Raw genomic sequence first — 14,718 nt, 5'->3', positions numbered from 1 at the left:
GTTCTCAAGTACGGTGCAGTAGACTAGTTCTTCCAGGCGTGATCATATCCAGCCGGCCGCCTCAAGGATTACACGATTGATTCCTCCGCGCTCCCTCATCATAGCAGCATCTGTAATCACATCTGTAATCACATCTCATTGAGAATTTGGGGCCCAGAGAACAGATTTGATTCATGGATTCATGAAGGACAAATGTCCTCCTTCATCCAGGTTTCTGACGTGTTTATTCATCCTCTTAAAACTATGGGAGTAATAACAGCATACGCATCTACTGGTATTTTTAGAAAATCAGTTCATCTTTTCTTACGCAGAAAAGGCGATCAAAATAAAGTTTGTCAGTGAAAAGAACTTTCACTCTGGTTCCCCCTCAAGTCTGTTCCAGGACTCAGGTCTTCTCTCCAGGAGTTTCAAACACTTGGGCGTTCCAGGATCCAGCCGCCTGGAGTGTGGAGGATCAATATGGAGGTCCATCATCATCGCCATCATTTCTATTTTTCATGGTCGGTGTCTTCGTCGTCTAGCACCTCCCCCCGTGAGGTATGCCATCGACCCCCCATCCCTCACCACGATCGTCCTCGAGGTCATCAAAAGTACCACAAGCACGTCATTTCCGGCATCATATGTATAGTTCAACCACCTTTTCTCGGTCGATCTCGGGCGTTATCGTCAGGTAAACTGCCGTCATTATCACCACTACTGCCCTTCTGGTCGTTCCCAGCCTCGACGTCATCAGTCGCACCATCTCCACCACAGCATGTCCCTCACCCTCGTCACCACAACCTCCGGCCACCACCGCCACCAGTATAACAACCCTACGACAACCAGCTTCACCACCACACACCACCACCACCACCACACAACACCACCACCACCACACACCACCACTGGAACCACTTCCTTCGTCACCATCACCACACACCACCACCACACACCACCACTGGAACCACTTCCTTCGTCACCACCACCACACACCACCACCACACACCACCACCACACACCACCACTGGAACCACTTCCTTCGTCACCACCACCACACACCACCACACACCACCACTGGAACCACTTCCTTCGTCACCACCACCACCACCACCATCAAAACCACTACAGAAAACCATTACTATCACCACCACAACCATCATTTTTCACTCACCACGAACGCCACCGCCACCACCCCTTCCTACCCTGCTACCGCTAACCATCACCACGACTACCACCAGTAGAACTACCCACCACTACCACCCTTCCAGCCACTACCATCCCCCCCCCCCCCTGCAGGCTATCACTCTTGTCATTTTTCCCCTATTGATCCAGCGTCAACAATGGGCCATTGTCTGGCGTGTCCACTAATTTGCCAGGCAAGAGGAGGAGGAGGAGGAGCAGGGCATGTGCCCGGCCCTGGAAGCAGCTACCTCCAAAACAACGCCACCTCCGCAGCCACTCTCCTCCTTCCCTCGTCTTATTTTCGCAAGTTTGATGGCGCCGCCTCCCCTCACAATAGCAGGGAGCAATATTCCAAATATCTGGTTCATTCAACGCCCGTGTTATTGTTTGAGTTAAGAATCTGAGGGAGTGGGGGTCTCTCTCTCTCTCTCTCTCTCAGCAGGAGGGCGTCTGGGATTACCCAAGACGTTGAGAGAGAGAGAGAGAGAGAGAGAGAGAGAGAGAGAGAGAGAGAGAGAGAGAGAGAGAGAGACTGGAAAGGAACAAGAGGGCGAGAACTCCAGGTATGAGAGATATGCATCATAAGGTTTACGACGGGTGAATATTATGCGGTGCTAAACTTGTCACCCAACTTGCCGTTGCAGCTGATGTAGCTGATGGGGCGCTCTACCGCTCCTGTTAGCCTGGCAACGGCCGGGGCGTCTTATCGCTATGGTTAATGTAGCAACGGGGGGCATCGTACCGTTATTGTGAATTTAGCAACGGGGCACCTTACTGTTCCTGTTACTTTAGTACCGGGGCATCTTGCCGTTATTGTTGATTTAACAACGGGGTACCGTACTTAAAGCCTTGAGATGCAAATTCGGAAACTTACAGGTTATTAAGATCACCTGTTCAAAGCATCAGTGATATAAGGGTGCTGCTGTACTACAATCCCGGCCTCACACGTCCGTCTATCTTCGTCATGAACGCTATAAATAACGGGTATATTCGAAGATTTTTTTTTGGAGACGTACGTGAATGTGAGCCGACCTAAGTGTGAGCCGACGGACTGTCCTCATACAGTAATTAGCATGTGTGCTTCTCTCTCACTAGGTGTTTCTCCAGCTATACGGGTTGGTGTGAGTCTCTCACACTCGATATTTCCCCAGCTCTACTTATATGTGTCTGTGAGTCTCTCACACTGATTTCTCCGACAACACTTATATATATATATATATATATATATATATATATATATATATATATATATATATATATATATATATATATATATATATATATATATATATATGTGTGTGTGTGTGTGTGTGTGTGTGTGTGTGTCCCATACTAGATAACTTTACGGCAACACTTTTAACAAAGAAAGATCAAATGACACACAGTGGAGCACCTGAGTCGAGGGGTTAGGACCTGTTGCCTTCCTTCCTTCCTTCCTCTTCCCCTCTCTTATCATAACCTTCCCATCCTCACCACATCCCCAGGAACACTGCCTCCTCCCGCACTCCTCAGCTCACCGGAACCTCTCCGTGCTACCAGCCGTGGTGAGGGAATTCCTTGGGGTTACTACTACCAGCCAGCCGCCAAAGTGTTCGTCAATAAGACACGCAAAGACACAAAATGATATATCATGTATATGTTTACGAGGAGGGACATTCCGTGCCATGGAGATGAAGATGGTCTTTTCTTTCTTCTTTTTCTTCTTCTTCTTCTTCCTCCTCTTCTTCTTCCTCCTCCTCCTCTTCTTCTTCTTCTTCCTCTTCTTCTTCTTCTTCTTCTTCTTCTTCTTCTTCTTCTTCTTCTTCTTCTTCTTCTTCGTCTGTTCCTCATTTTTCAAGTATATGTATCAGTATAACGGGTCACACAACTTCATTTGAACCAGTCATGCATCCCTGTCCTGTTTTTATATCAGTAGGTCTACTCTCTCGCCTCTAACTTAATTGTTGTTACTCTAAGGCAGTTTGGACGCTTAAGAACGTTTTGGTACCCCTCGGAAGCCGCGACCTTCTATGTAATTATAAAACGTAATGTCAGTATTTTGTTGTATAATCACGCCGCGTGTATAATTACCCTTCCATTACGGCGACGGAAATAGAAAGAGAGGAGGTAAAAAAAAAGAAAAAAAAAAATGTAAGGGGGAGTGGAAATCCTCAGTCCGTCTTGTGACAGAAACAAGAGTCTATTAGATATTTACATTCGAGTCAAGATATTGCTAACGATATGATAATGTCATGCAGCCACATCTGCGTAAGTTTTCCCCGGGAGGGTATCTGTACGCAGATTTGGTGTAAAAAAAGAAGTGGTAAATTTGTCTCCAAATTATAGATCTCCATCGTTCCTCCACAAATACATCATCTATCAGGAGAGGACAAGTCTTTTTTTTTTAGCAACAGGGAAAAAGGTTATTGTTAAAAAAAAAAGAATTAAGCAGATGTATATTTCATGTAATGTAGATTCAATTCTATTAAAAAATTGGATAATGGGATTGAAAAGATTTCTATTAGTTCACCTTATCACAAGATTCTGGTGGTGAAACTTGATATTGTTATTCTTTTCTGGTCTATTTTAAGACTGAGACGCTTTCAAGGGCCGCCCGGGATCGATCACAAAGGTTCGAATCCTGGTTGACGGTAGTCGGTCCACAGTCAACCCAGCTGTTCATCATCCCATTGGGGTTGGGTGATAAAATGGGTACCTGGCATAGACTAGAATATATATATATATATATATATATATATATATATATATATATATATATATATATATATATATATATATATATATATATATATATATATATATATATATATATATATATATATATATATATCAAGAGCTTCAGTCACGAACCGAAGTCCGTATCGAGACACACCATTTAATGGAAAGACGAACACACGACAAGTGTGTGGGAGGCTATACTATTCTTATCTTGGGTCCCAAGCTTGCAAACGTCGAAGGACGTTTCTCCTGCTGCCCTTCTGTTGCTTCACGTCTTTACCCTCCAGAAAAGGGGTATCAAAAAGGGGGCAATTCTCCCCCCCCCCAAAAAAAAATGCGCCAGATCTGGTGGGTGGGTGATGGGCCAGATCTGGTGGGTGGGTGATGGGCCAGATCTGGTGGGTGGGTGATGGGCCAGATCTGGTGGGTGGGTGATGGAACTTTTTCTTTTTCCCTCCCTGTGATCCAGGCGGTTGTTTGTCTCCGGCGACACACGATCTTGATTTATTTATCACACGCCGGGGCGGAAGCCGTAGATAACCGCTACGGCGGCAGAAGACCCCTCCTACGACAGAATAAACCCCACCAGGAAAGTTTGGGTGGTGCAGGCGAGCAGAGGGAGGGTGGCTTCTGGTCGCGAAACTTCTACTACCAAGATTTCTGTCTCGGTTGGGAGGTAAATGGGTCGTAACTTTGGCTGGGGTAAAGTGACACCACCGCTGTGATAACTGGCCTATCCAGCCGACTGCTTATAACGTGGCCCGAGTTAACACAGGGGGCATATATGTATATATATATATATATATATATATATATATATATATATATATATATATATATATATATATATATATATATCATGTTCAGTATGCTAAAGAGCCTCTTGGTGTGTTGCGTTCCTCACTGATTTCGACAAATTGACATAAGCCACTGACATATATATATATATATATATGAGTTAAGATGGCTGCATAACAAAGCACTTAGAGATACGAGTTAAGATATAACAAAGCACTGAGGTGTATATGATGGCGATATGACAAAGTGCATATATACACATGAACTAAGACATACGAAATGAGATAGACGAACTAAGTGGTTTGTGTAAGAAGGTAATTAGATATATGAACTTAACACTGAGATATATGAACTAAGACGGCTATATAACAAATTACGGAGATATATGACCTAAGATGATTATCTAACTACTGCTGACCTTGCACAGAGTCACGGCTGGCTTGGTTTATCTCCTTCGATCATTCCAAAACCTAAAGCTGAGTTGGATCTCCTTTTCAATAGCCTTTACGTGGGGCTGTGGGCGGACTGGTTAGCATTTAGATGCCCTCTCATAAAACCAGGGTTAGATCGGTCACAGAACGGTAACTATAGTTACGTCATCGATTAGTACAGGACGTTAGGGAAATTTGGTTATATACATACACATGTCTCGCGAGAGGTTATACCATTCTTTACCTTAAGGAGAAGAAGAATGAAGAAGGAATCTAGGTGAGGGGGAGGGGGAGGGGGGATTAATGGTTTTATGTGATTTAAAAGGGAACTAGAATTTTGATCACATCATCTCTACAGAGAACTAAGGGTGTGCTGGTTAGGTTCTTTACCTTACGTGTAACTAAGGGTGTGTTGCATTCGTTGTTTTCAACCTTATGGAAAATTAAGAATGTGTTGTTGTTGTTGTTTTTTCTTTTCTTTTTACCTTATGTAGAATTACGGATGTGTTGGTTCAGCTATTATCTGTCATGGAAAGAACTAAGCCAAGAGGTGTATGTTGGTACAGTACCTCTGAACCTTGTAAGACGAATTTACGTATGGGTAGGTTGTAGCCTACGACCACAACCTGCCTCACGCAGTACAACCCAGAAGGCTCATCTCAGCCCATAGATATTCAAGATGGCAGGTCCATTACCTCGTCTCTCGGTGAACTTATTCGTCTCGCCGGTAAAAGGGAAAGAGAGAATTGTCTTCTGAGAGGGGAAAGTCTGTTTTTGTGTGTCTGTTCTTTTTCTTCTTCGTCTGTGTGGTTATGTGCATGTGTGTGTGTGTGTGTGTGTGTGTGTGTGCGTGTGTGTGATGAGGGCGCCTTCCCTTATCATCTCTTGACCCATCCTTATGTGTGTTTTTGTTGATGTTGTGTGTGTGTGTGTGTGTGTGTGTGTGTGTGTGTGTGTGTGCGCGCGCCACAGACTCGTCCATCCTGGAACATGGGAGGAGATGGGGCAAATATGACCGCAGCTTTCAGAGCGTCTAGACAGAATCGATGCTGATCCGTTCCATAAAAGGAGGCGAAAGATGGCCGGGGCAATTATTAGGTGGATGCGGGAATATACTACGAAGGCAAGAAACGACACGGAAAGACATATGAAGGAGGTATATTTCCTCTCTCTCTCTCTCTCCCCCTCGGTAATGATGGGTTCATCCTGCTTGTGAAGGGGAAACTCTCATTTCCATCGAACGTCGCGCCGTCAGGCTCATCAGAAAATGAAGAAAACAAAACACGAAAGGTTATGGCACTCCCCTTTTGCTCTTCCGTTCCCCGATCTTTCCCCCCCCCCCCCCCCCTCCCTCCTCAACACTATTGGAATGTCCCGTAAACGTTGTGCGTTTCTCTGCCCCCCCAAACAAGAGTACTTTGACTTGTGATAAAGCTGATGCATCTATTCCCCATGAGAACAAATGCACACCCTCAAAATTGGTTACTGCTGTAGTTTTGAAGTGATCCTCCCGCTTCACTCGTAGAGGAGGGTGGTAGAGGGGATGAATGAATAGAGGATATCCCTTCAGAGGGAAGGAAACTGTCACAGAATTAAAGCGGTGTTATATACTGGACAGGAGTGGGATGTCAGTCCTCTATCCATATCTCTGTGTATCCTTCCTATTCGTTTATGTGTCTCCTTCCATTCGTTAACGAAGTCTTGCAACCAAGCATTGTCCAGACGTATCGAGTTCGTCATTATATGCATCTAAAACGTCACGGATACACTTCAAAGGCTCTGTTTAGGGGTTAAAGACATGATAGGGGAAAAAAATATCTATAAACGTCAACTCTCGAGAAACTTGAAAATCAAATAAATATCAAATTCACATCCTGGCTACGTTGAGGTGCTTAGTGAAATTGAGTGTCTTAAGTTCTGATTGGTTCACTCATTAATTATTCATCTATTTCTTTCGGTCTCCGAGACGAAGAAAAAAAAAAAAAGAGACGGGGAAAAAAAGTGATCATAACAGAAAGGTTAATCTTTTGGAAAAATCAGGTACGAAGCAATTAAAGATCAGCGAGATGGACGAGTATAATGTGTAATCCTTACTTAACTTTCATTAAGAATCACCTCATTAATCATTCATTAAAAAGCATAAATGGCCAGAGGTATTCTTTTAACTGACCCATCTTTAGGATGTACCTCAACTTGGCATTTTTTTAAGCGCTTAAGATAACCATTACCTCCGTTGATAGTGTAAGAAAACGAGTGAATGTGTAAGAGTGAGTAAGCACACGATGTCAATTTTACGCTATCAGTCCTTTATAGAGAGTAGGTCTTCCAGTACATTTGAATGACGACGCTGAACATAATATTCATTCCTGAGACTCAATTCCCTCTCTCATTTGAGACCAGACCTTTGCCTTCACCTACACAGTATCCTTGTAAATAAAGGCCAAAGTCGAATGCATGAGCGGAGGAACTGTATATTGTACATTGTCTTAGACACGAATTCCTGTGTATTGATTATTAGCACTGACGTTGTGCAAGAAGCATTATCCCCCCCCCCCCCCCCGTATTATCAAGACAACAGCATAGTAATCCTATATTCATTTGACAGTGTTGTGCAGCGTAATTACCTTGTAGGGTAACTGATCGGAACAGATAGTTGAGTCCTTGCAATAACACCTTCTGGAAATTATAAATGTATTGGGATGAGTATGCAGAAACGGGTAAGACAAAAAAAAGAAATTATATATGTATATCACCCAAGTACAAGAGCGGTGTGTATGTGTGTGTGTGTGTGTGTGTGTGTGTGTGTGTGTGTGTAGGGAGACAGACACAGTGGGGGTGTGACAGCACGGGAGCAGCTGCTGGAATGTTCAATACAAGGCGGTCACCAAGATAAATGGTGGGAGCAACAGGATTAATGGTGAGGTGGAATACGTTTTAGGGGAGTATGGGCAGGGCAAAGGTAGGAAGGAAGGCTGATTGATTCTTACTTACGAATGTGGTAGAAATAGACTCAGAGTTCGGATTACCTTCTTCTTCTTCTTCTTCTTCTTCTTCTTCTTCTTCTTCTTCTTCTTCTTCTTCTTCTTCAGCACAGAGCTTAAACAAACTATTTTCCTCGTGCATCTTGTGAATGAGAAGTCTTCTGATATGTTGAGTTCGGTGACTGTAAATTTTTTCGTGTAAGTAGGCATGAAATTTTTTTGATACGCTTGGTTAAAGCCAGTATATATTTAATATTCATTAGCTTTCTGGTATTTCAAAGTTTTTCTCACCACACGTTGTGGTTTTTCATATAAAGTGCGACTTCAATAACCTCTATTCATTTCATTTCCATTTTAATTTTGAAACGTGACATTACGGGCAAACGATCATTGCCCATCTTCAGTAATATATATATATATATATATATATATATATATATATATATATATATATATATATATATATATATATAACTCATGCACGTACACACTCCTGACAGTTAAAGGTGCCAAAGGTCGTGAGGTTCCAGGAAATTTGGGGTGCTAAAAGATTCATTTCATAACATGGAGACGTCAGAACTTTATATAAGTATCAGCCAGGTCACGAATGATAGACAGTTCTTCGTATATTAATGTGAACACTTTGATTCATCAATTTCTACCCTTTTCTTGTGACAGATTCACAAAACCGTTCATATTGTACCCGTAACCAGATTCATGTATTCATTCGAAGCGCTTCGATCAAGCTCAGAGACTCCGGTTAACTATAAGCTATCATTGGCGATAGTCTCATTTATGGTATTTATGTTTCAGAAAATAAAGTGTTACTCTCATAGTACTCTGTCACTTAAGAGTGTAAAAGACTGTGTGAAATAGACAGATCTTTTAAAATGAACTGCTATATAGTCGTGAAGAGTGAGTGATATCTTGAGCACTGAAAACATTCCCGTTACGACAAGACTGGGAAATATAGTGTTTTTCAGTTGTGTTTTAGGGGGAACGAATTATATATTCGATAACCAATGATCATCATATCGTAGAAAACAACTTATGGCTTAAAATCTAAGCCAGAATTACAGATAAATGCCTTAAACTCAAAAGAATTTATAGCCGTTGCTGGCGTAATATTTTCGTCGACACCAGATGGCATTAGTGTGGTAGATGCCGTAAGCGCTGTGGATTTGTGTTTGTGGTACGGCAGTGGTTGTGTTGACTTTATTTTGAGGAATATATTGTGGATTCTGTCCGTGATCTTTGCAACAGGCCATGGCTACGTGAGTATTGAATTACAGTGAGTGCTTGACGAGGGCCCTGGGCGGGTTGGTGTTGTCAGTAAACTAGCCAGGATCAGGAAATGTAAACATCTTGAGAGGGCATTTTTGAAGAGTTAAGATGTTGGTCGACTCCTGCGATGTGTTTAACCCACGAATTTTCTTGTACGAGCTTTGGTATAATTCATTGGCATTAAGTTTTTGATGCGTATATTGATTCATAGGTAAAATGAGGGCTGTGTTATGGCATCAGCATACATTTGGGCTGCATTTCACCCAGTCATAACACTCGCCCATGAGTTAACGGTATATCCTCGTCTTCGTAGTTGACGCATTGTTAAGATTTACCAAAAAAACGTATGGAAACTACAGGGGTGGACGATCATGACTTTTCTCGATACGGGAATCAATGGCGAAAGGAGAGGACAGCATAATGACGTAATTTGGTGATGTAAATACTTTTCTAGTCATGTTTTGCCTTCCAGTAGGAAAGCGATAACCGGAAATTAACGTAAAACGGATACACTTTCATTATCACGCCCAGTTCGTCTGTTTATGTCTGTCCCGAGAGTAAAACACGCACACACACACACACACACACACACACACACACACAGTTTTATATCTATACACATTTTGTAGGTTTCTCTACATTTGTTATAATTCTAACAAAAATCCTATGATTTTTAGCTCTGATTTATAATTAGAAGCCCAACCCCACCTCCCCCCACCTAAAGTTAACCGCGGATATATATTTTTAACACTACAAAAGCTTTTTTTTTTTTCCATTCTTTTCATTGATAGTTGATGTGCTATTATCATTTGAATCAGGAATTAAAACGTGTTTTATTCATTCTGTCTTGCAGAGGGGTTATCAGCCAGCGGTGGTTGCACAAGCCTTGCAGTACGTCTCCAGACGGCACCATTGGCGAAACGCATCAATCCAAGTAATATGGCTATACTGTATTAGCATTTTATCGTGTGTGTGTGTGTGTGTGTGTGTGTGTGTGTGTGTGTGTGTGTGTGTGTATACCGTGATTAACACCAAACTGTTCCCACACTTGGGATTGTGATCCTACGTAGTCAGGTGTGTCATACATGTACACCTTGGTCTTTCAGCCAATTATTTTCCTCTTATTTAGTCTTCAGTTTTGTAGCTTTGATCTTCTTGATATAATATCTCTCTCTATGAATTCCCGTTTAACGTTGGTAAAGAGAATTCTGATCTTTTTTATTTTTCTTCCTTTAATATCCCCATTTTCAACTTGTTTGGAAGGTTGGTATAGATGGTTAATTATACAAGGCACTATTTTTTTTTTTTCATAGGAATATTTCCCCGTGTTATGGGAACAACGGACAGGTATTATTATTTCGAGAGTAAGTGGGTGTTTTGAGAAAGATTTTTTGACTCGAAAGACTTTTAGATTTCTGGATCTTAAATGCATCGGCATTAATTTCTATTTCTCTGTAGTATCAAACATCGTTACCATTCTCTCAGCAACAGAGAATTATATTGCATTGTACGAACTTAACATTCGCTCCAGCCACTAAGAACAGGAAATTTTCGTACTCGAAATCAAGTTCACTCCATCCGTTGAAAATCGTAGACGACAAACTAAACTCCAACTTGTCCCGCGAACATCAGAGAATCATCGAATTCGAAAAACGAAAATTCCTTTCGTTCGTTAAGAAAATAGGTAATAATTACCATCGCTCTCGACCAACGAAGCTCTCCGTGGCTGACATACATAAGAGAACACCCATGTTGACCTTTGTCATCTTGCTCTGTACATTAGTATTCACTATGCGTGTGTTTTCATGTATTCTTAATCCCTTTTTATAACTTTTAACATGCCATACTTTCCTTAATGGGATAAGTTCTCTCTCCCTTAACCACTGCTAATATATACCTTAAATCCTCAGTTCAGTGATGCGCATCCTCATCGCGACATTTGAGGTAGTTCTCGTTGTATGAATTCTTATCCTCTATGTAAATGCGGAATGGGTTTGGCGATAAACAAATCTAGCATATATAACCCCCTCCCCCCCTCATTACCACACTGGCATTTGGCAAATTAGTGTCCATAATAGATCGTCCTAAGCGACAGAGAACAATCAATTACTGAGGCGGAGTCATTTAACTTCGTGAACACTTGAGAAGTTAGAGACGCAGGGGGAAAGTTGGAATCATTCGCCAGTGCCGCTGGGCAATTGACATTACCAATAGAGGATGGGAGAGTGGCTACGAGTTAGTGTGACGTCTCCTGGTGACTGTGTGTGTGTGTGTGTGTGTGTGTGTGTGTGTGTGCAGATTGACACACACACAAAAAAAGAAAACTTTATCCAAATTTTCATACTCTGTCTCATGGATGACTAGTCTAGTGGTATTTTCTTTAAGAACAGTTCTACATACACCGGTTGCTTAGGGTATGATGTGAACACCACATTATTGATTGGCTTACGCAAAAGAACTTGTTCTTTGGTGTATACTAAGATTGTATAGCTTATTGTCAGTAAGCTGGATCATATCTCTGTATTCCCTTCCGATATCTTCTGGTATATTATTATTATTATTATTATTATTATTATTATTATTATTATTATTATTATTCTTATATAACCCCAGAACCCCTCTTATAGGACTCCTGCAGCTTTAAATATACGCTACAGTCAGAAGCAGGGAAGGTGATGGACTCCCTTGAAGCAGGAAGTTCCTCGATGAGACTGTTGTGTTCTCTGTTTCAACGGACGATGACTGTTGTGTTCTCTGTTTCAACGGACGATGACTGTTGTGTTCTCTGTTTCAACGGACGATGATACAGCCTCGACTAAGGTGACCTTTCACGAGCAGGTAGAGTCTAGTAAACACCTATGTTTCCGTAATGTATTGTAGGAGTCGTTGAAAACAGTCCGTTCTCCTTCTTGTAGAATCACGTGACAACAGACACTTCTTTCCTATAAACTTGACTTAGAATAGTTGGTGTAATCACCTTCCTCCCAGGCGCTGATGAAAGTATAAATTCAGTCCCATTTTCTGAGATGTGCATCGAACCATTGGTTCGAACTCTTCTTACGCTCACCTTAGATGGTGTTCAATTCTTTATGAACGTGACCGATCTTGGAAGTTGTTGTGACTCCTTTTGAAATTATTCTGAATCTGTATCAGCATTTAGAATTATCACGGCTTCATGATAGAATTGTTACAGCTCCATGGTTAGCATTATCATAGTTTCATGGTGCTCCTTCGGCTCAGAAATGACCAAAACACACAGTTCACTTATTTGTTAGTCGGCCATAGAATATGGATGACCATGCAGGGGCGTATCTAGGGGAAATTACGCCTTTGGCGAGCACTGAAATTGCGCCCCTGGCTTGATTAGAATTGTACATACAGTGGATGTATATGAAAATATATACAGTGTAATTATAAACTGTTGAAGAGTTAGTCCGAACTTAAATTTCTGTAAACTCTTAAAGACTTAAAGACTGATCAAAATTGTAACGCAGAAGCGGTAATGCAACTGATAGTAGCAAAATATTACTATAGTTGAAAAGTAGGCGAGTTTCTTATCTCACAAAACCAAACAGTTAAAAATGTCATTTGGGTATCATATGTCAAAAAACAAACCTGGTGAATGACGCCCCCCTTCAAGTGACGCCCAGGGCACCTACCCTACCTGCCACACTCTAGATACGCCACTGTAACTATTACCTTCAATTTTGGGTATTTTTCTCAGAAAATAAAATTACCTATGAAAACTCATTATTAGAAGGATTATAAGAAGGATTTTTCATGCTGAATACAAATCTGGTGTTAAAATAACGTTTAATCCTCTTAATTACACCTAATTAAGCTGTAAAATGAAGTCAACTTTAAAAATTTCTGTTTCTCAGCATTTTCTTTTCTGAGTATGTATCTGAGGTAAATGCAAGGTTATAGCCTTGGATTTTTCTTGATTTTTTTTTGAAAATATAGATTTTCTTGAAAGTCTCTCCATGTATGCTTTTAAGTATGGTAATTCAGAATCTATGGTCAAAACGTAAAAATTCGAATAATTAGTCGAGTAATTAGCATATGAATATAGCCTTGGATTTTTCTTGATTTTTTCGATGACATAGATTTTCTTCAAATTATCTGCATAGATGCTTTTAAGGATGGTAATTAAGAATCTATGGTCAAAACCTAAAAAATCGTATCATTAGTCGAGTAATTAGGACATGAATATCAGCATAATCAATCCAAGTGTTAATTAAACGCTCATTATTATGAAATACAGTCTTTTGACTATAAATATCTAATCACCATGTAGAATAACATCTATACACAGATTTTCATTAAAATCTGGAAAAGTTGATCATCTGAGCAAAATGCAAGGCTATAGCCTTGGATATTTCTTGATTTTTTTTAAAATATGGATTTTCTTGAAAATTTCAGCATAGATGCGTTTATGCATGCTGATTATGAATCTGTGGTCAAAACCTAAATATTCGAGTAATTTGTCGAGTAATTAGCATATTAATATTATAATTAACCCGTGTTAATTAAACGCTTAATATTACGAAACGCAGTATTTTGACTCCAAATACTTAATGACCATGTAGAATAACATATATGCACAGATTTTCATGAAAACCTGAATGTGTTGAAAATTTGAGGAAAATGCAAGGCTATAGTATATATCCTAGGATTTTTCTTGATTTTTTTGAAAATATAGATTTTCTTGAAAGTTTCTGCATAGATGCTTTTACGTATTGTAATTTAGAATCTATGGTCAGATCGTAAAAATTCGTATAATTAGTAGTCGAGTAATTAGCATATGAATATTAGTATAATCAATTCGTGTTAATTAAACCCTTAATATCATGAAATACAGTTTTTTGTCTTTAAATACTTAATCACCTTTTAGAATAACATGTATACACAGATTTTCATTAAAATCTGAAAAAGTTTAAAATCTGAGCATAACGCAAGGGTATAGCCTTGGATTTTTCTTGATTTTTTTATACAGATTTTCTTGAAAATTTCAGCATAGATGATTCTAAATATGGTAATTGAGAATCCGTGGTCCAAACCTAAAAGTTCGTATAATTAGTAGATTAATTAGCATATGAATATTGTCATAATCAATCCAAGTGTTAACGCTTACTATTACGAAATACAATGTTTTCACTTTAAATATGTAATTACCATATAGAATAACATCTATGCACAGATTTTCATTAAAATCTGGAAAAGTTTAAAATCTGAGCTAAATGCAAGGCTATATTATAGCCTTGGATTTTTCTTGATTTTTTGAAAATATGGATTTTCTTGAAAACTTCAAAAAAGATGCTTTTAAATATGGCAATTGAGAATCT

The 14,718-nt window shown here is 40.2% G+C and overlaps 1 long non-coding RNA gene across 1 annotated transcript in view; it reads left to right on the top strand.

Moving 5' to 3' along the window:
• LOC139755293 (uncharacterized) overlaps nucleotides 1-12,205 on the top strand; it is a 270,998-nt gene extending 258,793 nt beyond the window's left edge. Inside the window, exons 2-3 of the long non-coding RNA XR_011714068.1 lie at nucleotides 10,227-10,307; nucleotides 12,001-12,205. This is a non-coding gene — a long non-coding RNA (uncharacterized lncRNA). The remainder of the gene's footprint in view (nucleotides 1-10,226; nucleotides 10,308-12,000) is intronic.
• The last annotated feature ends 2,513 nt before the right edge of the window (nucleotides 12,206-14,718 follow it).

The sequence above is a fragment of the Panulirus ornatus genome, chromosome 19, assembly GCF_036320965.1.
Source record: "Panulirus ornatus isolate Po-2019 chromosome 19, ASM3632096v1, whole genome shotgun sequence".
Classification (NCBI taxonomy): Eukaryota; Metazoa; Arthropoda; class Malacostraca; order Decapoda; family Palinuridae; genus Panulirus; species Panulirus ornatus.
This window is presented reverse-complemented; position numbering and strand designations above follow the sequence as displayed.